Source organism: Macrotis lagotis, chromosome 2 (genome assembly GCF_037893015.1).
Source record: "Macrotis lagotis isolate mMagLag1 chromosome 2, bilby.v1.9.chrom.fasta, whole genome shotgun sequence".
Lineage (NCBI taxonomy): Eukaryota > Metazoa > Chordata > Mammalia > Peramelemorphia > Peramelidae > Macrotis > Macrotis lagotis.
In genome coordinates this window covers 199,603,649-199,627,046 of record NC_133659.1, presented here as the reverse complement: position 1 = coordinate 199,627,046, position 23,398 = coordinate 199,603,649, and the positions used below count along the sequence as shown (strand labels likewise).

At 36.4% G+C, this 23,398-nt stretch overlaps 1 pseudogene; it reads left to right on the top strand.

Annotated features, from left to right (window-relative positions):
* The first annotated feature begins 8,223 nt into the window (after nt 1–8,223).
* On the top strand, nt 8,224–17,999 carry LOC141512070 (histone H3.3A-like; annotated as a pseudogene).
* The last annotated feature ends 5,399 nt before the right edge of the window (nt 18,000–23,398 follow it).

Here is a 23,398-nt window from a genome sequence, read left to right as displayed (position 1 = left end):
TGGATTAGAACTCAGATCTCTATGACAGATTGATTGATCTTTGATTTTCTCCAATGATAGGCTTCCTATCTCCAAAGGCAGCACTATCTATTTCTAGACAATTGCAAGTATTAGGAAATTCTTCTTTATCTTGATCCAAAACCTACTTTCCTATAACTTTTATTCACTTAATCTAGTTCTCCAGTTTGACACCAAAAAAAAAAAGCGAATCTAATCCCATTACCAATTGGAAGACAATAGATCATTTCCCCACTAGATGACATTAGAATCTCAATCTTAAATACAGATCCCAGTTCATCTGCCAATTAACACTCAGCACCTCTTCCCCCCACTCTCTACCTTTACTATAGTCCCCACCATGAATGATTAGGATTTAGAAGAATTTAATTGGTGCAGGTTTCAACTTCTTACAATTTGAAATGGTCTGCAGGAATAAGGAATAGAATTGGAGAGGAACAGGTTCAAATTATCTCAGTCAATGATTTTTTGTTTGCTTGGGGTTTTTTTGTTTATTTTTTCTTTGTGTTGGAAGACCAATGAGGTAACCTTTGAATATGTAATTATATTTTTTACAATTAAGTGTATTGATTTTGAAATATCTGGTTTACAAAAAAGAAAAGTATGACTTTACTTACATTTTCTTTTGCCTAACCAGGGATCACTCATTAGAGTGTCAACAAACTTTTTAAAATCCACTTTTCCTTCACCTACAAGAGAAAAAAGATTAGAGAGAAAACGTTTATTGTAGTGAGTGACAATTTTCTAAAGTCTTCTTCAGTAATATATTTGGCTTGATTTTCTCTTTTGCTTTCTCAGTTATTAAGCTCATTATTAAAATATGGATTTACATAAAATAAGGAATTATATGAGATACTACAGGGCATATTTCTGCAAGAGAGGAGTGAGTTTCCAAACTGAGAATTTCCCACATTGATAGGTAAAAAGAAAGGGCCATCTAGGTGGAGCAGATAAAATCCAGTCCTGGAATCAGGGGTATCTAAATTCAAATCTGACCTCAGACTTTTTGATATTCACTAGCTTGGGTAAGTTACTTCACCCCGTTGTTTCAAAAACAAGGAAAAAGGCATATAGCTATATATAGTATACAGACACACACACACATAATTGTGATAACAAAAGTTCAGACTTGTTACTTATCAGTTACATTAACATAATTTATCACTTGATCTCAAAACAACTTTGTGAAATAGGTGCTTTATTATTTCCACTTTATAAATGAAGAAAAGTTAAATTTCTTTTTCCAGGGTCAAATGTAAATATTTGAGGCAGAACTCTAATTCTGATATTCTTATCCACTACCCTGTGCTTACTTGAAGGTGTGGAATGGACAATGATAAATTTTTATGAGCACTACTCATAAATAATACATAATTTCATACGTATTTGCTCATTGATTAATCCCCCATAAGTTCAGTATTTGGAATAGAAACTATTTGGGCTGCATCTGTGGTAGTCTTTAGAACTTGTATTGGTCTGATTGGTCATAGTTGGACTCAGTGATCCCAAAAGAGTGATATTATTTTGGTCCTATTCAAGGATAAAGAACCACAAATAATTAGAACAAATATTAGTGATTTGACAGATAAGGAAACTGAGGTGAAAAAGTTTAAGTAACTTGTCTAATACTAAGTTAATGGCAGAGCTGTGTATACATAACATGCTGCTACTCATACTCAAGATAATCATTATTCAAATGTTCTGTGCTCATAGCAAGCATATAACATATGCTATCATGTATTTCCATAGCTCATTTCTGTTCATAAAATTCCTTTCAATTGCTAAGGACCATTTGAAATCTGACTAAAGCAATATCAGAAGGGAAACTGGGACTTGGAGAAAAGAGAATATATAGAACATCACCTAGATTATGTGTATTGGGCTGGTTTCCCTTTAAGGAGATAAGAAGGAGATTCTTGAGATGGTCATTGATTTGGCTTCCTTGCCATCGAAGGGATAAAAGACCCAGGGTATGAGGTATTGAGAGGTTTTAGTAGACTTCTCATTCACCTGTTTGGAACATTTTTCTGACATGATGTGATTGGTTGCCATAGGAAATTCAGAGACAGAGAAGAGCAATCTTTTCATTTGAATTGCCATTCAGTTCTAGGCTCCATGATTAAAAAAAAAAGTCAGTAATAATGCCTGGCATATAGTAGGTACTTAATGTTTCTTGACTGATTGATTGAATTACCAGAAAAAGGTAACAAGGATGGTAAAGAGTCTCAAGTGCATGACAAATGAGACTGGGTTGAAGGAACTGAGCTTGTTTAACCTAGGAAAAATAAGATTGGGGAATATGAAGATTGTCAGAGGACATCATATTAAGAGGATTACATGTCTTCTCTTTGGCCCCAGAGGGGAAAACTGGGAGCAATGGACAAAAGTTACCAAGAGTCAAATTCAGGCTTGAAGCCAAAGAGGAATGGGATGGGAATATATAGAGAAGCTGATGGTAAAGAGAAGGGCCACCATCAGAGGAGAGAGGAAGGAGACAATAGGAGATGTATAAGGTGTATAAGGTGAAGGGATGTTTAAAATGTGAATAAGGGGGAGAGAGAGGAAATTCACAGAAATTGGGTTCAACTAACTCAATAGAATCAGAAGGTCAGAGGAGAGATCCTTAACTGAGAATGTTCAGGAGAGGGAGGGTGTAGGAGACTGGAGAAGAGAAGATTTGGAACAACTACTGAATGTGGGACAGGAAATCAATTAAAAAGGAATAAAAGGATTATCTTGCTACTCTGAGGGAGGGCTCTTCTGACATTAGATAACATAAATCTGTAGTTTATGGTTACTTTAAATAAGGAGTTGTTATGGTTGTGACTTTGCCTAGTAGCTCAGCTGAGCAATTTCCTTCAGTTCCTTCAATATGACAGGACATAAATAGGAATAGAGGATGCTGCTGAGAATAATTCAAGAATGAAAGGTGCTAAGACAAGGGGACAAAGGATTCAGGAGTTGAACAGGTTAACTGAAGGGTCAAGACTGATATGGTTGAAGCAACTTCTTTTAGGGTCCTTGCTATGTAACCTGGCTTAGTTTTCCCATGAAATGTAGGGAAGGTGCCCAGAGGGACTTGAACTATTGACAAGCTATTTCTTTCACCAAAGGAATAAAAAAGCTGACCCACTAGGAATCCCATCAAACATGATGCATGTCCCATAGATATATGAATCAATACACCTTTCTGACAAGATATGTTTCTTAAGGAGATAAGGGACACTTTGACTAGCTGAACCAATACTCTCTGCCTTTGCCAAGTATCTTTTCAAGGTAAACTTCCTCTACGTCCAGTACAGGATGGTCTTTTGAGTTTCATTTTTTCAGACCTGATCTGGAACGAATTGAGAAGAGAGTAAAGTGAAGTTAGGAAGTGTAATGACCAGAGAAGGTACTGAGACATGGAGGGACTGGAGGTCACAATGAGAGATAAAATAGCAGAAAGATATGGTCAATAGGGTAATGACAGAATTTTTTATCTCAGAAGGGCAAACACTGTGGGTAATGGTGAACTCTAGGGTTTGCCCATTTCTGTGAAGTGAATGAATGATAATAATAATTAGTTTATATAGCCCTTCAAGGATTGCAAAGCACTTTACAAATATTATCTTATTTGAGCCTCACAAAATTATAGGAAATAGATGCAATTATCTTACAAAGAAACCAAGTCAGACAGAGATTAAGTGACTTGCTCAGCATCAAAGAATTAGTAAGTATTCGAGACCAAATTTGAACCCAGGTCTTTTGACTCTTTAGACACAATACCCTATCCACCTAGTTGCACTGCATAATAAAAACTCCAAAATACCTCTGGTAGACTGAATAAATAATATGTTTTGATGAAATGTATATTACAATTTTTGAAAGTTTTTAGATGTTTTAAAAGAGTAGGCTAACTTGCTCACTTATTTAAAAATATCATTGAATTTATAGTGTCTTTTAATCATTTTCTGTATTTCCCATTATCTATATTCACAACCACTATTATCTAAAAAAATGTAACTACTCATCTCAAGTGAAAGTCTATATGATTTGATGGAAAAGGGTCCTCATATTCAAAAACATTACTTATCTTACATGCAAAATCACACAAAATCAAACATACAGGCAGGATCACTTTACTCAACTGCTGAAACAACTTTACAGTCAGATAAGATTTTAGAGGTCATTTTATCTAATGCCTTAATTTTGTAGATAACAAGAGTGAAACCCCCCTCAAAAAAATTTAGTGACTTGCTTAAGGTAGCACTGACCATAAGTTTCACAGATAAAATTCAAAACCAGGACCTTTGATTCTAAATCTAAGGTTATTTCCATTGAATAAAACTAGAAGATAGTTTTAAAAAGTAATGTCCTTCCTAACTCAATGGAAAAGATTAAATATTCCTTTGAGCAGTTTATTATTAGAAGCTGGGGAATTCTAGGAGACCCCTGTTCTCTCAAACATAATTCTGGGGCATTGGAAATATCAGATCTTGGTGTATTCTTGGAGGCAAATGAATTAGTTTATGAAAGCCAAATGTATATTTATGTTTTAAAGTTCATAAGTAAAACATGGGAAGGGAGGGAAATGGAGAAGTTTGAGCCACTCCATTTTTCCTTCTGTTTAGGGGAATTAAAATTCTCCCATTCTCTAGTTATCCTAATTCATATCTGGCCACTGAACCCAGATGACTCCAGAGGAGAAAGTGAGGCTGGTGACTTAGCATAGCACCCCTTCACTCAAAACTCATTTCACTTGCTTGTCATAGCATCACTTTCCCTGATGCCCTCTTTGAAAATGAAAGACAAACATTATTATAAATGAATCTCCTTTACTTTGAAACAGACATAACAAATAGAATTTTAATACTTAGTGCATTTGAATGGAATAACCCGATTTCCCTATAAATTCCTTTCACTTACTATCAGGAATGTTCTTTTCTAGGGCTCTATTAAATTCTGTCTCGGAACAATTGATTCCTGATTTCCTTAGTTTGGACAATAACTTCTCCAAGGGAACTCTGTTATCTTCAAATATGTCAATGACATCAATGGCATCCTTGAACACTGAAAACAAAGGAGTGGACAAAAATTGTTATTTATATACAGTGAAATTTTAATGAAAAGTTCCAATGAAAATGAGAAGACTCTAGTATTGGAACTAGAACAGTAAATCATTAACTCCATAATTCACACCTACTCCCTTAGAGATTGTAAGGACCTTGACAGCAATAATATATCATGTTATATCTTTTTAACTCACCAAAACCTAATATGATGCTTGTACATTAAAACTTACTATGTGATGAATTATGCTTTGCTAAAGTCATAACCTATTCTTGAGTCCTACTTTCCAGCACAATGTAGAGATCTTAGGTACTAAAAAGTTATGAAAGTGAAACACGAGTTCAGATACTTCCCATCAACCTAGAATGACTTCAAGAATTGCTATTTTGACAGATTATATCTGATTCAAAGTACTGAACTTAGTCCTGGAAGTTCATCACAAGGAGGTTGGTCACCAGGTGATTCATTCTTTGACAGCATACTAGTCCATGAGACTAATTATTAAAAATTCAGAGTCATTATTAGGAATAAAAACTAGAAAAAAACCAGAAATTAAAGGTATAACCACAGACCAAAAAAAGCCAAATAGATACCTACTTATTTTGGGGCAATATGCTGATTGACTCTGAGACTTTTCAGTAAAACATTGAGACAGCAGCATCAGGAAAGCAGCAAGATTCAAAAATTGGCAGAGGTCATGGCATTTTTCAATATAACTAACAAAATCATGAGTAAGAGAAATTCCTTTGGAAATAGCATTACACAACATAGGCCTTACAGAAACACAACTAGAAAAAATTATATTGTGAGAAAAAGAATCCCCTCCTTCCCCCTCATGCTAGTGGCAGTTTGGTAAAAGTTGTACATGTATAACCATGTTCAATATGTCCATATGCTAGTCATTTTGTATTTGAGGAATGAGGACCAAGGGAAAAGAAAGAAAACTATGGATAGGATGGAAAAAAAAAACTTTTTTTAAAATGAATATAGTATCCATTGAGATTCTGTGGTTTTTTTTTATTGTGGTTCCCCCTCTCCCCCAGCTGTGGATAACTTTGTCCAAGGTCTCCTTGGATTGTCCTAGATCTCTGAACTGTTGAGAGGAGATAGTTGATCAATTCACAATGGTGGTACTAATGGGTATAAGGATTCATTTTGTTCCATTCCTTTTGCCCAGCATCAGTTTGTGTAAATTTTTCCATTTTTTCTCTATAGTCTGACCATTCATGGTTTCTTATAGAACAGTAGTTACTCCATAACAATCATATACCATAACTTGTTCAGCCATTACCCAGATGATGGGTATCCCTTCAATTTCTAATTCTTAGCTATTACAAAAAGGGCTATATAACTATTTTTGAACTGTGGAACTTTATCCATTTTATGATTTCTTTTGAATTTAGGCCTAGTATTGGTATTGCTGGGTCAAAGTGGATGATAAGTTTTATTGCTCTTTGGACATAGTTTCAGATTGCTCTTAGGGATGGTTGGCTTTTTCACAACTCCACCAACAGTGCAAGTAATTCCAATCTTCCCACAACCTCTCCAACATTGATCATTTTCTATTTTAGCCCATCTGATAGGTATGAGGTGATACCTCATAGTTGTTTTAACTTGTATTTCTCTTATCAATAACGATTTGGGGATTTTAATTGTTATATGATTATAGTTTTAATTTCTTTGTTTGAAAACTGACTGTTCATATCCTTTTGCCATTTATCATCTGGGGAATGACCTGTAATCTTATGAACTTGATTCAATGTTCTATATATTTTAGAAATGTGACCTTTGTCAGAACCTCTAGCTATGAAAATTATTTCCCAGCTTTCTGTTTTCCTTATAATCTTGGCTGCATTGTTTTTATAGTGCAGAGACTCTTAAATAACAGTCAAAAATAATCATTTTGCAATTTATACTGTACTATATTCTTGTTTGACCAAAAATTTCTCCTCTTAAGAGGCCACAAGTACTAGAACAGAGTAACAATTACAGGTCTTAAATTCTGAGATTTCAAATCAAAATTTCAAACCCCAATATACTTGGTCTTTTGTTAAGATATAAAAAAACTTTCCAATGAAAGGGTAAGATTGTAACACAAATACTGACTGACTGAATTTTATAATGATGATTCCCAATAATCACCAGGTAGCTATGGCAAGGAGGGTATAAAGGAATTCCATCCAAAGGAATGATACAAAAGTTACAGTAAAAAGAAATTCTTACCTTCAGACACTTTTGATGGCTGTCTCCTTCAACTTTTTTCTTGCTTCTTTAGTTCGAAGCTGAACCAAATCCAGAAGGACCACTGAGATCTCTATACTATGACCTTCACTCAATGAGTTTCTAAGAATTTGATTATTCTTCAATAGGCATAGTTACCTAACAACTGACTAACACCAGAGGAAGTATTTCTATACCTACTGTCCCAAGAATTAGTCTTAAATAAGTGCTTATATGATTTGACTTCATGGGAAACCTAGCAAGTTCACAGTATGTCCCCAAAATGCATCCTCCATAGGAAGTCTAATGTAATAGAAGGGAGATTAGATTCAGAATCTGAGGACTTGAGTTCTTTACCAATTTGTTCTTTATCAATTATTGACAACAGAACTTTTGGTTATATCCCCAAATAGAAGATTGCATAAGACTAATCCAGATTGGGAGTCAAGGTGGTGGAGTAAAGACAGGGACTTAGCCACATTCTCCCCCAAACCACTCCAAATACCTTTAAGTAATGATGCTAAACAAATTCTGGAGTGGCAGAATCACAGAAAAGACTGAGGGAAACAATGTTTTTGCCCAAGATAACTTGGAAAATCCATGCAAAGGGTCTGCTGCACCCTGGTTAGAAAGGAACTGCAGTGCATCCTGTATTGTGACACATCAAATAAGCCCCAGCCATCTAGGAACAAACTGTGGGGCACCTGGGTCAGTGGCAGCAGTGATGGTTTCCAAACCTCTCATCCCAGAGATTGCCAAGGGATATTTGGAAGGAAAGCAGAAAAAGTCTGCCCCAGCAGGGTAAGAGGGGAGCACAACCCAGCATAGGCCTCAGCCAGGCAGACCTAGCTCCAGTGGATAAGGAAAGGGTCTTGGGAGCCACTGAATCAGCAGTGGCAGCTGCTTTCAGAGTGCTCAATCTATGAATGGCAGATGTTCAGGGATCTCTTTGCTATCATTGAGGCAGGACTCTGCTGCTCTACCTTTACTCAGATCCAGATTGCAGTCTGGAGCTCCAAATCCAGGAAAAGGAGCAGAAGCACAACAGAGTGTACTGACTTAGAGGAGCAAGAATTCTCTTCACAGTTTCAGAGCAGAAAGGAGTGCTTGTGGTTGCTCACAGATCATAACACAGGTAAGGAAAGTAGTCCTAATCTCTCATAGGACCTTGGAGGAATTCAAAACTTGCAGGTCTCTGGGGGGCTATTTCTGAAAACAGCCACAAAACCCCTCATAAACTTGGAATAGTGTGTCTTCCACCTCAGAAACAAAGTCCAACTTAAAAAGGAGTCAAAATTAATCATAGGCTGGGGAAATAAAAAACAACAGAAAAAAAAATCTGATCATAAGGAAGGTCAAAATATACACTAAGAAGAAGATAACAGAATCAAAGTTTCTGCATCCAAAGCTTCTAAGAAAAAATATAAATTGATCTTAGGTCATGGAAGAGTTCAGAAATGATTCTGAAAATCAAGTAAGGGAAGTAGAGGAAAACTGGGAAGAGAAATGAGATTGATGTGAGAAAACCAAGAAAACCTGGTCAGTAGCTTGGCGAAGAAAATACAAAAAAAAAAAAAACCTGAAGAAAATAAAACCTTAGAAACCAAACTAATCCAAATGGAACAAAGTGATCCAAATGCCTTAGAAAGCAGAAATGGCCAAATGGAAAAAGAGATACAAAAGTTCACTGAAGAAAATAATTCCTTAAAATATAGAATGGAACAAAGAAAAACTAATGACTTTTTTGAGAAATCAAAAAACAATAAAACAAACCAAAAGAATTAAAAACTAGTGGGCGGCTAGGTGGCACAGTGGATAAAGCACCAGCCCTGGAGTCAGGAGTACCTGGGTTCAAATCTGGTCTGAGACACTTAATAATTACCTAGCTGTGTGGCCTTGGGCATTTAACCCCATTTGCCTTGCAAAAAAAAAAAAATAAAAACTAGAAGAAAATGTGAAATATCTCTTTGGAAAATCAATTGACCTAGAAAACATATCCAGAAGAGATAATTTTAAAATTATTATACTACCTGAAAACCATTACCAAAAATCCTAGACATCATTTTTCAAGAAATTATTATGGAAAACTACCCTGATATTCTAGAAGCAGAGTGTAAAATAGACATAGAAAGAATCTACCAATCATCTCCTGAAAGAAATCTCAGAATGGAAAGTGTCAGAAATATTATAGCCAATATTAGACAAAACAAGTCCCAAATCAAGGAGAAAATATTGCAAAAAGCCAGAAAGAAATAAATTCAAATATCATGGAGTCCCAGTCAGGATAACCCAAGACTTAGCAGCTTCTACATTAAAGGTTTATAAAGATTTAGAATATGATATTTTAGAATGCAAAAGAGTTGGATTATAATCTAGAATCAATTACTCAGCAAAACCGAGCATATGCTTTTCAAGTGAAAAGATGAATATTCAATGAGCTAGGGGACTTTTAAACTTTTTGAAGTAATTACCAAAGTCAAAGTAAAGATTTGTTCTTCAAATACAAATGAAGCATAAAAAGGTAACCAGAAAGGCAAATCATAAGTGATGTAATGATGTTGAATTCTTTGGAGTCCTGCATGGGAAGATGATACTGATGTCATATGGACCTTCTCATTTATTAGGGCAATTAGAAGGAGCATTTATGTATACATATATATATATATATATATAATATACATATGTATATGTATGTATGTTTATATATACATATGTATATGTATGTATTTATGTTTTATATGTATATATATATATATATATATAAAGAGAGAGAGACAAGGCACAAGTGGGAGTTGAATTTGAGGAGATAACATTAAATAATATTAAAAATCATTTATTAGGGCAATTAGAAGGAGCATTTATGTATACATATATTATATATACATATGTATATGTATGTATTTATGATTACATATATATATATATATATATATATATATAGAGAGAGAGAGAGAGAGAGAGAGAGAGAGAGACAAGGCACAAGTGGGAGTTGAATTTGAGGAGATAACATTAAATAATATTAAAAATATGGAATTTAATGGGTGAAAGAGGAATATACTGGGAGAAAGGCAAAGGGAAATTAGAATGGCGTAAGCGGCAAGAAAAAACTTTTGTAGTGAAGTAGAAAAGTCAAGAAAAAACTTTTGCAGTAAACTGGAAGAGGGAGAAAGTTGGGGGGAGGAGTTGAGTGAGCCTTACACTCATCAGAATCGACTCAAAGAGGGAATAACATACACACTCAATTGAGTATAGAAATCTATCTTACCCTAGAGGGAAGTTGTAGAGAAAGGGGATAAAACAAAGGGGGTGAGGGAATAGGTAATAAAAGGGACGGAAGTTTGTGGGAGGGAGTAGTCAGATGCAAAAAAGTCCCTCTTGAGGAGGGACAGGGTTAAAGAAGAGAGGGAATAGAATTAATAGGGGAATAGGAGGGAGGTAGCAATAGTAACTGTGGGAAAAATAATAAAGTTTCTCTAATAAAGGCCTCTTTTCTCAAACATAGACAACTGAATCAAATTTATAAAAAGAACAAGAGCCATTCCCCACTTGATAAATGATCAAGAGCTATAAACCATTTTCAGATGAGGTTATCAATGTAATCTATTTAAATCATCTAAAAATATCCCAGCTTATTATTGATAGAAGAAATGCATATTGGAACAATTCTGAGGTACTATCTTTATACTTATGGGACTGGCGATGGAGAGAATGACAAATGTTGGAAGGGTTGAGAGGCAATTGAGACATTGACTCATTGTTGAAGCTGTGAAATGATTCAAAAATTTTGTATAGCAATTTGGAACTAGATCCAAAGGGCAATAAATACCATGTTCTTTGAACTAGCAGTGTCACTGCTAGGTCTGTATTCCAGAAGAGAGGAAATGCAAGAAGAAAATAACCTATATGAATAGGGATATTTATAGCAGCTCTTTTCTGGTGGGGGGAAGTTAGAGATTGAGAGGTTGCCCATTAGTTGGGTTATGGCTGAACAAATTGTGGCATATGATTGAGATGAAATGCTGTTCTGTTATGGGAAATGATAAACAGGATGCCCTCAGTAAAAAACTTAAATGAGCAGATGCAATAGGAAGTGTACTATATAAAAATAACAGCAATATTATGGGATGATCAGCTGTGAATGATCTACCTTTTTCTCAATAATGCCATGAGCTAAGAGAACTCTGAAGGACCAAAGAGAAAGCTAATTGTAACTGAAGACCTTCTTTTAAAATTTATTTGTCTTAAGGTTTCTCTCTTTTGGTGGGGGGTTGTGTTTACTTCCGCAACATCATTATGGTGGAAATCTTTTTCATGACTACATTTTTAAACCTATATGAAATAACTTATTTTCTCAATAAGGGGGAGTGGGGTGGTAGCATGGGAGAGAATTTGGAACTTGAGGTTTTAGAAGTGAATATTGACACTTGGTTTTGCATGTAAACAAGGGAAAATAAAATAACATAACATAACATAAAATACAATAAAATAAAATAAAATAACATAAAGATAAGATAATAAAAAGACAAATCCAGATTAGGTCAATTACCTCAGAGAGATGTTTATACATTGCTTGCTAGGTTCTACCTTTGCATCTTCCTCCCTGATGGCTAGGTTTCTGTCTCTTCCTGAGAGGCCAGAAGTAAGAGAATAGAGGGACAATGAGCCTTAAATTCTGGGACTTCAAAAAAACTTAAGACTTCAACTCAAAAGGCTTTTTATAAGATACAAAAATAAAAAGCTTTCCACTAGAAGGCTATCTTCTTTCTAGATACTGTAAAGTATGAACACAGTTTGAATGGATTTTGTAATCATGATTTCCATTAATCACTGTTTAGTTATAGGAAGGCTGGGTTGGTATAGAAGAAACAAAGGAACTTTCAAAGATGAGGCTATGTAACTATTCTGATTGCTATCATAGAAAGAAATTCTTTTTCTCAGATACTTCTGATGGCTTCATCTCTTTCAATGTTTTTCTTGCTTCTTTAACTCAAAGCTGATCTAATTCCAGGGGGACCGCTGGTCTCTCTGTAATATGAACTTCACTCAAAGAGTCTCTAAGGATTTGACTATTCTTCAAGAGAAATAGCTGCCCTCACACATCTTCTATGGCATTCCCTAAGAACTAGCTAATAGAGGAGGATATATTTCTAATATATCCTGTCCGAAGAATTATTCTTAAATAACTGCTTATATGATTCAACTTCACAGGCAACCAGGAGGTCCACAACATGTCCAAAAAGGTCACCCTCTAGAGTACATCTGATGTAATCGGAGGGTTGCTAGTTTTGGAATCTGAAAAACTGAGTTCTTTACTATTCATTCTTTACCAATTATTATTGACTCTAGGTACTTGAATCAATTAATAACCTCTGGAGATTTCCCCATATTGGGGGTGGGGATGGGATTTCATTAATCCAAGTTAGATTAGTTACTGTCGAGGTCCATTTCTTTCTTTTTTTTTTTTTTAGGTTTTTTCAAGGCAATGGGGTTAAGTGGCTTACCCAAGGCCACACAGCTAGGTAATTATTAAGTGTCTGAGACCGGATCTGAACTCAGGTACTCCTGATTCCAGGGCCAGTGCTCTATCCACTGCCACCTAGCTGCCCCTAAAGATCCATTTCTAACCCTAAATCTATGATGCCAGTTGATTTCAAATCCACCATACACTTCATTTTTTATGAAGATAAATGGGTTAAAATTGGAAAGGAATCATAGTGATCACCTTATTCAACCTTCTCATTTAACAGATGGAAAAAGAGAGGTTCTAAAAGATTTGCATGAACTGATACAAAGTGAAATGAGCTGAAAGAGGAGAGTATTCTACACAGTAACAGCAATTCTATACATTGAATAAATGTGAATGACTGAGTTATTCTCAGCAATAAAGTAATTCAAGACAATCCCAAAGACCCTAGTATAAAAAATGCAATCCACCAACAAAGGAAAGAATTAAAGAAGTGTGAAAACCAATTGAAATATACTTTTTTGGCTACATTATTAGGCTTGGTTCAAGTGCCTATGTTTTCTTTTGCAATATATGTGACATCGAAATGTTTTGCATAACTGCAAGTGTATATTCCATATTTAATTGCTTCCTTCTCAAGCAGAAGATAAAAGCAAAAGATGATATGGAACAGAAAATTAAAAAGAAAACAAATGTTAAACATTTTTATTTACATGCAAATAAAAAATAATATAACAATCAAAACCCAAAAAGGATTGCTGAGAAACCTGCTTCCTCCAATCATGAATTGAGGAAGGTCTCTTGCAGATGAATGTAAGACATTTAGATTCATGAGTTTACAACTGTTCTATTGTTAAGGCTTTTTGGCCTCTCTAGTTCTCAGTCTCCCTCTCAGGATCTATTTCAATATGTCCCACTACTCCTCAGGAACTACCTCTGTGTCCTCCTCCCTGTCAGCTAGGTATGTCTCTGGTTCTTCCAAAGAGATCATAAGTAATAGACTAAAGTGATAAATACATTCCTTGAATACAGGGACTTCAAACAAAAATTTCAGGCACCAACATACCTGCCTTTTATTAAGATACAAAAATAAAAAAGCTTTCCAATAGAAGGGAATCCTAATTTGTCAACAAGGTACAACGTGGGCACCTTTTGGATGGATTTTATAACTATGATACACAATAATCACCATGTAATTATGGCAAGGATGGGTTGGTATGGAAGCTAAAAAGGAAATGCCACTAAAGGTGCAATTCCATCACCATCATGAGTACTATGGTGCAAAGACAACACAGAAAAAAAAATTCTCACCTTCAGATACTTCTGAAGGCTTTGTCTCTTTCAGCATCCTTTGTGCTTCTTGATATTGAAGCTTGTCTAAATCTGAGGTGGTTCCTAGCCTCACTGTAATATGAATGTTAATAAGTATCTTGGAATTTGTCTACTGTTCAATAGATTTTGCTGTCCCACACAACACCAATGGTTTTGCCTAAGAATGGACTAACAACAGAAGAAACATTTCTAGGTCTTCTGTCTTATGTTAAATAACTCAAGGAACTCTTAAGTTATCCCCAAAGAGGGCCTTGCTCAATTCCATTTTAGTCCTGAATTTCTGATGCCTGGATTGTAATGATTTCAATTACACTGGGCAACACTTTCTTATTAATGATGACCAATGGATTTCAATGAGAAAGGAACAGTTGTGTTCACCTCATCTGAATGTTGCCTTTCTAAAGTAAAAAACTGAGATTCTAAGAAGCTTAACTGACCTGTTTGTAAAGTCAATTGGGCAGCACAGAGAGAATATATTACAAAGGAACATCAATTCTGTACAGTGAACAATTGTGAATGACTTGGCTATTCTTAGCAAGAAGATAAGGTGAGACAATCTCAAAGAAGAAATGCAGGGCAGCTAGGTGGCGTAGTGGATAAAGCACCAGCCTTGGAGTCAGGAGTACCTGGGTTCAAATCCAGTCTCAGACACTTAATAATTACCTAGCTGTGTGGCCTTGGGCAAGCCACTTAACCCCATTTGCCTTGCAAAAACCTAAAAAAATAAATAAATAAAAAAAATAAAAGAAGAAATGCTAAGCAACACCAAAGAAAGAAATAATATTGGTGGTACACAGATTAAAGACAACTTTACTTGTCAGGTTCAAATAATTAATATGAATATATTTTAAACTAAATATATAAAAAAATCTTATTTTCTTTTTGAAAATAGGAGTATATTAGAATAAGGAAAAAAAGCTTATAATACGGGGATGTAAAACAAATTTGCCTGTGATATTCAGGTCTAAGGTTATCTTAAAGAGAACTTGTTTTATTTTTGCTTTAAGAGAATGAGATGTCAGCCTGGAGATCTTATGTTTCACATAAGTTAAGAGCTGAATGTTCAATTTTAAAGAAGTAAAATGGTAAATTCAGAAGAAGAGTTTATAAGAGATTGGGAAGTATAAATAAACTGCAATTATTTCCAACAATATTGAGTAAATGTGAGGGACTTTGAAAGATGATTTGAAATTGAAAAATATGTAACCCATAGTTAGATATCTTGCTGAATAGCAAGATGTTGAAAAATATGTGATATATATATATATATATATATATATATTATACATATATGAAAGTAATCATAGGACCAATCAATTAACCCTTCCATTCCTTATAAGCTTAATAGAAGAGTAAACTAAACTCTCTCACAAAATTTTTCATCAGAATGTCTCTTTACTAAGGAAAGAATTTAAAATCACCAGAGATCAAGCTAGGAATATAGTAAAATCCTGTCCACAAAGGGGTATTTACTTACCCCTCCAAATTATTTTGAGAATTCTAGAGGCCAAGCTCCTAATGAGTTATGGCAGATGGATGTGACTCACTATGCACCTTTTAGAAAAAATGAAATTTATTCATGTTACTGTATACATTTAGTTAATATACAATGGCAACAGCACAAAATTCAGAACTTAAGGTGTGATTCGATCATTTATTTTATTATTTTTCAGGGATATTAAATCCATAAAAACAGATAATGGCTCTGGATATACTTCTATGGTTTTTAAACAATTCTGTTTATATTACAATATAAAACATACTTACAGGGATTCCTTATTATCCCATGGGTCAAGTGTATAGTTGAGAGGAAGAATAGGTCGTTAAAAATGTTCCCACATAAACAGAAAAAGGGGAATGTGGGGGAGGAGATAAACTTTGTATTCATTAATTATTTGAATTTGGATGATAAGAATAAAACCATGAATGAAAAATATTTTGGCTACAAAATTACCATAGATAACATAATAAATACCCCCAAGAGTACTCATAGAGTAATGTGGAAGGATACAAAAGATTGACATTGGAAGGGACTTGATCAATTAGTAACTTTGGGTCAAAGGTATGTTTTTGTTTTGTCCAGAGATGAAGAAACTGTCTGGATGCCAGAAAGAAACATCAGACCATGCAGACCAGATGATCAAGTAATATGGAAAATGAAAAAGAAAGTATAAGAGGAGAAGGACGGACAGACTACACAAAAGGAAAGCACAAAACGGACTATTAGAACAATTTGTGATGCTTATATTAATCAAGAAAAATTTGGGGACTGCAAAAGGATCTGAATATTGGACATATTCAAAACTATACTATGGAGAGAAAAGTATGAATGAAGTTGTTTTGATAGGGGAAGCTGAAAATTGTTTGGGATATTACAAAGTTACTATTGGAAATATCAAAGAAGAAATGATGAGAAGGTATAATTTTTCTGACTTAAATAGTATCACACCTCATGTAGAGGAATTTATGATCATTACTGAGAAAAAGAGGGGAAATAACATGAACTATTACAATCGCATTATTTGAGCATGTGTATGTAAAGAAGTGATAAATAAGGAAAAGATAGAAGCAAAATATACTCAAGAATTGTCAGAAAATGTTACTAGAGCATTAAAGACTCAGAAGAAGACTTTATGAAAATCTTTATCATTTGATTAATGCATTGTAAACTTTTGTAATGAACAATTTGTGTTAGAGAAGAAAATATAGATTTGAGCAAGAAATTGTATGATTGGTTGTCTTCTCCACCTGTAATTGGTACATGGTTACATGGTATTATTTCTGTTTTCAGCTTTGTTGCGATTGTGATGTTGATCATTTTTTGTTTGTCTCTCATTTTAAAAAAAAAACAACTATCTTTGCTCTGAGTAAGAGCGTGTGTTTCGGCGTTCGCAGCGCCAGGGCCACCTCCCGCTCCGCCAGCCCAGCCGTAGCGAAGGGGGTGTCTAAGGAGAAGTTTTCAGGAACACGGCTCGGACCAAGCAAACCGCCCGTAAATCCACCGGTGGTAAAGACCCCAGGGAGCAGCTCGCCACAAAAGCTGCCCGCAAGAGTGCCTCCTCTACCGGAGGGGTCAAGAAGCCTCACCGCTACAGGCCGGGTCCTGTGGCTCTCTGTGAAATCAGACTTTATCAGAAGTCCACCGAACTTCTGATTCGTAAACTCCCCTTCCAGCGTCTGGTGCGTGAGATTGCTCAGGACTTCCAAACAGATCTGCGCTTCCAGAGTGCAGCAATTGGTGCTTTGCAGGAGGCAAGTGAAGCTTATCTGGTTGGCCTGTTTGAGGACACCAACCTATGTGCTATCCACGCCAAACGTGTCACAATCATGCCAAAAGATATCCAGCTAGCACGCCGCATACGTGGAGAACGTGCTTAAATTCCACTATGATGGGAAACATTCTTCATTCTCAAAACAGAAAAAAAAATCTCTTCTTCCTGTTATTTGTAGTTCTGAACTTTAGATATTTTTTTCCCATGGGGTCAAAAGGTACCTAAGTATATGATTGCGAATGGAAAAATAGGGGACAGAATCAGGTATTGGCAAGTTTTTTCCATTTTCATTTGTGTGTGAATTTTGAATATAAATGTGAGGACATAAAGCATTAATGCGGTCAAAAAAATGTTTCCGTGAACAAGTTTCAATGATTCAACTTTATAACAATTATAAATAAACCTGTTAAATTTTTCTGGACAATGCCAGCATTTGGATTTTTTAAAAAAGTAAATTTCTTATTGACGGCAACTAAATGGTGTTTGTAGCATTTTTATCATACGGTAGATTCCATCCATTCACTATACTTTTCTAACTGAGTTGTCCTACATGCAAGTACATGTTTTTAATGTTGTCTGTCTTCTGTGCTGTTCCTGTAAGTTTGCTATTAAAATACATTAAACTACAAAAAAAAAAAAAAGAGTGTGTGTTTCACATTCCAGATGTTAAAAACCAAAGGATGGTACAAATCCAGTGCTGATCTTGTTTTTGGTGAAAATTCAATGACAGGAGAACCTCCCATCTGGGAGGTTTAAGTATTAGTTGCTTTGTAGCTGGAGTTGTTATGTTTGCATGTTATGTTTGTTATGTTATGTTATGTTTGTATCTCTTATAGCCTCATCTATAGCACTTGCCCTGTCTATATCTTACGTAGAAAATTAAGTAGTTCAAGCACAATATTTAGAGGAACTGAGTAAAAATGTAAGTTTGGGCTTCCAAAAACAGTCAAGATATTGAGAAGTGGTTTTTGCAAATGTTAGAAGGTTTGAAAAAAGACAGTCAATAAGATAATTAAATGGTTTCATCATCCCACGCTCTTTGGGCATTGGACCCAGAGCACTATTCAATTGTGTCTTATATTGATTCTCTTGATATTTCTACTTTACTATTTTCCAAGTTTAATCAAAATATCTTTTTCTGTAACCAAAGTTACTATATATGCTATCAATAGAATTCAGAATCCTATAATCCAGGCTGAACATCAGGTTGGGCAATTGTGAGCTTGTTGCGTAAAGAGAAGAGGGAGAAGAGTTGATGGCTGCTCTAGTGAGTTTGGATAAGAAGGTCAGTTATGACAAAAAAAAACCAAACCTGAGTTTTGGTGACCCTCGAGATGAAGGCTTTCCACAGAACTCTGATTTGATAACATAACTGTGTCATTCCTGGCCTCACTTGTTGAAAGCCCTGTTGCCAAACTTCTTGACCTGAGTTATATCCTGCCCAAATTAGAATTAAATCATTGTTTTTTTATCCTGTATGCTAATTTTGTGGTTTTTTGCTATAAGAACTGTTTGATACTTTGAATAAACAGCTCTGCTCATTATCCTGCTAGCATCCCCCACCCAAGTGTCTGCATGTATCTTTTTCTCCCCTGAGCTGAAGGAATCCCCAGTAGGCAGAGGGACTCAATAGAACACATGGGAATGTATGGATAGCTATCTATCAACAGGAGGATGAATCTGACAATGAACTTGAGAAATTTCCCAAATAGGGCCTTTGGAGAGGATTCGCCCAGGTAAACCAGTTCTCTCCAAGGTCCATTTCTAGAATTAAATCTGATTTCAACAATGCAAAAAGATTGCCATTCCAATCTTCCACACTTTCTCCTTTCTCAGGATCAATGGATTGAAATCAAAAAGGAACAGTGGTGAACACCTAATACAGCATCTGCCTTTGGCAAGTGAAAACATGAAGTCCAAAAAGATATTCATTCCCTGCAGTGAACCTAAATGAGTGTACCCAGAACATTCTACAGAGTAACTCCAGTTCTGCAGAATGACCAACTGTGAATGACTGAGCAATTCTCAGCAACCAAAGGATCCTAACTGATTCCAAAGGGCCTCTGATGAACAAGGCTGATCAACACAAATGGAGAAAAATGGGAGCGTTATTGACTGAAATGAAGCTTCCTATACTTATTCCATGACTACTGTCATTATTAATGTCTATATGTACTTTCTCAATCGATCTAACAAAGAAATGTATAGCAAGACTGGAAAAGCTAATCGTCTCTACCTAATTGATTGCCTTATCAGGGAGGGCTGAGAAGTAAGATACAATATGAAATCTAAAAGATAAACAAAGGACTTTCCAAACATTGTCTTCCCTGCAAGGTTGAAGGAAAGGAAAAAAAATCAAGAGGAAAAGAAAATTGCTGAGGTATCTGTGTCTTCCTCTCAGGGACTGAGAGATGTTCCTCTTCCAAAAGCCTTAGACTTTCCATTTACACCTTCAGAATACTACCATACTGTGATGACTACACGCCTTTGTCAGCCCTCTGTCTTCTTCCCTTGAGGCCTGAGCTCCTATATCACATTGCATTTATTTGAGCTTGCTGCCTTCCTGGTGGCTAGGAATCTATGTCTACCACAAAGGATATGGCCAAAGGAATAGTATGACAATAACATGTCTTCCATTGCAGAATGTCCCACAAATACTTCCAAGTCCTGCATGTGTACCTTTGACTAAGCCTCAAAAAGAGAAAGTTTTCCATTGGAAGAGAATACAGAACTTCCAAAAGAACATAATGAAGGTACTGTCTGGATGTTATTTCCTAAGCAAGATTCCCATTAATCCCCTTGTGGCTCTGGCAAGGATCATTTGAAGTAACCAGTACAAAGGCTATACTTCCCTTCAAAGGTGCAGATTCCTACGAACTCTGAGTACAAAGCCGAAACAGTCGAAACAAATCCTGACCTTCAGCTACTTCAGATGGATTTGCCTCTTTCAAGTTTCTTTGCTCTTCTTCACATTGTCTCAGGTTTTCCAAATCCAAGGGGGTTCCCAGTCTTTCTTTAATATGAATTGTACACAATAAGTTTCTCAAGATTTGACAACTATTCAATAGAGGGCACTGTCCCACACAACTTCATTGGTGTTGCCTAAGAATGGACTAACAGCAAATATTTCTATTGCTTCCAACTGAAGACCTAAGGGGAATGAACTACTGCTATGGTTAGACAAGCTGGGCCAACAGGAGGACCAAAGCATCCCCAAAAATCACTACCTGCACTGCACAGCTAAGGCCATGAGATGAAGACAAAGTAATCTGTGAACCTGAAAACTTTACCACATTGAAATTTACAGATCACTATCAACAGGAGGATGAATCTCTCAATGAACCTGAGAGATTTTTACCAAATAGGGCCTTTGTAGAACATTCACCCAGGTAGACCAGTTCTATCCAAGGTACATTTCTAGAACTAAATCTGATTCCAACATTGCAAAAGACTGCCATTCCAAGTATCCACACTTTCTCCTTTCGAGGGATCGATGGATTGATATCAGAAAGGTACAACAGTGAACACCTAATCTAGCATCTGCCTTTGTCAAGGGAAAATCATGAAGTCCTAAGAGATTTGCATTCCCTGCAGTAAATCTAATTGAGTGGAACCAGAATATTCTACAGAGTAACTCCAATTCTGTAGAATGATCAACTGAAAATGACTGAGCAATTCTCAGCAACCAATGGATCCTAGTTGTTTCCAAAGGGCTCCTGATCACAATGCTAACAAAAACCAATGGGGAAAAAATGGAACATGATGGCTCAGATTGAAGCTTCGTATCCTTCTTCCATTACTACTGTCATTCTTAAAGTCTGTGTGTAATTTCTGAATCTATCTAACATAGAAATGCATAGCAGGACAAACGCAAATAGTCTCTATGTTATTGCCTTCCTTCTCAGGGTGGACAGAGAAGCAAGATGCAACATGCAATCTAAAATGATAAACAATGAACCTTCCAAAGTTTACCTGTCCTGCAATGGAGGAAAACAAAATGCCTGAGAAATCTACCTCTTCTTATCAGGAATTGAGAGATGTTCCTCTTACAAAAAGCCTTAGACTTCCCATTTATACCTTCAGAACATTATCTTATTATGAATACTTTGTGGCTTTGTAAGCCCTTTGAGGTCTAAGCTCCCATAGAACCTTGCATGTATTCGAGCTTGCTGCCTTCCTCACCTATGACTAGGAATATATGTCTGCCACAAAAGACATGGCCAATGGATCATCATGATAATAACATGTCTTCCATTGGGGGATGTCCATCATAAACTTCAAAGCCTCACATGCCTACCTTTGACTAAGCCTCAAATAGAGAAAGTTTTCCACTGGAAGGGAATACTCAGCTTCCAAGAGAGTGTAATGAAGGTACTGCCTGGATGTTATTTCCCAAGCATGCTTCCCATTAATCCCCTTCTGGCTAAGGCAAGGATCATATGAAGTAGCCAGTACAAAGGACATCCTTCCTTTCAAAGGTAAAGATTGTTAAGAACTCTGAGGGATATGGTACAAAGCATAAATGGGCAAAAGAATCATGACCTTCAGTTACTTCTGATGGTTTTGCCTCTTTCAACTTTCTTCATTCTTCTTCACGTTTTCTTAGCTCTTCCAAATCCGAGGGGGCTTCCAGCCTCTCTATGATAAGAATCGTAAACAATGAGTTTCTCAAAATTTGACAACTATTCAATAGAGTGCACTGAACCAGGAAACTTCATTGGTGTTGGGGCGGAGCCAAGAGGGCGACAAGAGTGGATGTGTCTTAGGCAATCTCTCAAAAATCTTCAAAACTAAGGACTTTAACTAAATTTTCAAGAGACAGAACCCACAGAGGGACCCAGTGAGGTAGTTCCCTACTCAAGGTAACCTTGAAAAGAGCAGAAAAGCTCTGTTCCCCGGGGTTGGAGGGGTGGCCCGCCAGAGTGAAAGAACTTCAGCCTCCTGGAGGCAGCCCCAGGGTGCAGGGAGACACAGCTCACAGTTTCCTGAGCTATGCCCCGGGGAGCACCAGGCACAAATTGGGGGAACAGTGGGGGACCCCTCCCAGAGTGAGCACTTTAAGTCCAGCCCTCAGGGCACACAGAGCAGCATGGCCACTGCATTCCAGATCCAGGAAACATAAGCAGGTGGAGCCAGTAAGCAGGAGCCCCCAGGGCATGAACCCACTGAGCTGAGGGAGGAGAGTGAAGAGAGATTGTCCTCTGTCCTCTGCCCCTGGAAGAGAACTGTGGGGATCTGAACACATTCAGATCCTGATCGCAGTCTAGGCTCCTCCATAGAACAGCAGGGGGCCCCTCCACCTCAGCCCTGTAGCAGAGGGGGGCACATATGGTCATTCACAGACCAGGAGGAAGGACAGAGCCTCACACACTGAGACTGTGAGAGTGTCCCAAAAGCTCAGGAAGCACCCACAAAATAGGCTTAGGCTGGGAAAATGAGCAAGCAGAGGAAAAAGAGGAAGACCATTGAGAAATTCATTATCTATGATCCCAAGAAGGATCAATATACTCAGTCTGAAGATGAGGAAGCGCAAGCTCTTGCATCTAAAGACTCCAAGAAAAACAGAAACTGGGATCAGGCTATGACAGAGCTCAAAAAAGACTTTGAAAATCAAATGAGGGAGTTCGAAGAGAAACTTGGAAAGAAATGAAAGAGATGCAGGAAAAAACATGAAAATGAAGTCAGCAGCCAGTCAAGGAAATCCAAAAACATGCTGAAGAAAAAAGTATGCTAAAAACCAGCTTAGGTCAAATGGATAAAACAGTTCAAAAAGTTATTGAGGAGAAGAATGCTTTAAAAAGCAAAATTGGCCAGATGGACAAAGAGATAAGAAAACTCTCTGAGGAAAACAAATCCTTCAGACAAAGAATAGAACTCAGGGAGATTGATGAATTTACAAGAAATCAAGACTCATTACTTCAAAAACCAAAAAAAAAATGAAAAATTAGAAGAAAAGGTGAAACATATCATTGAAAAAACAACTGATATGGAAAACAGATTTAAGAATGATAATTTAAAAATTATTGGAATACCTGAAAGT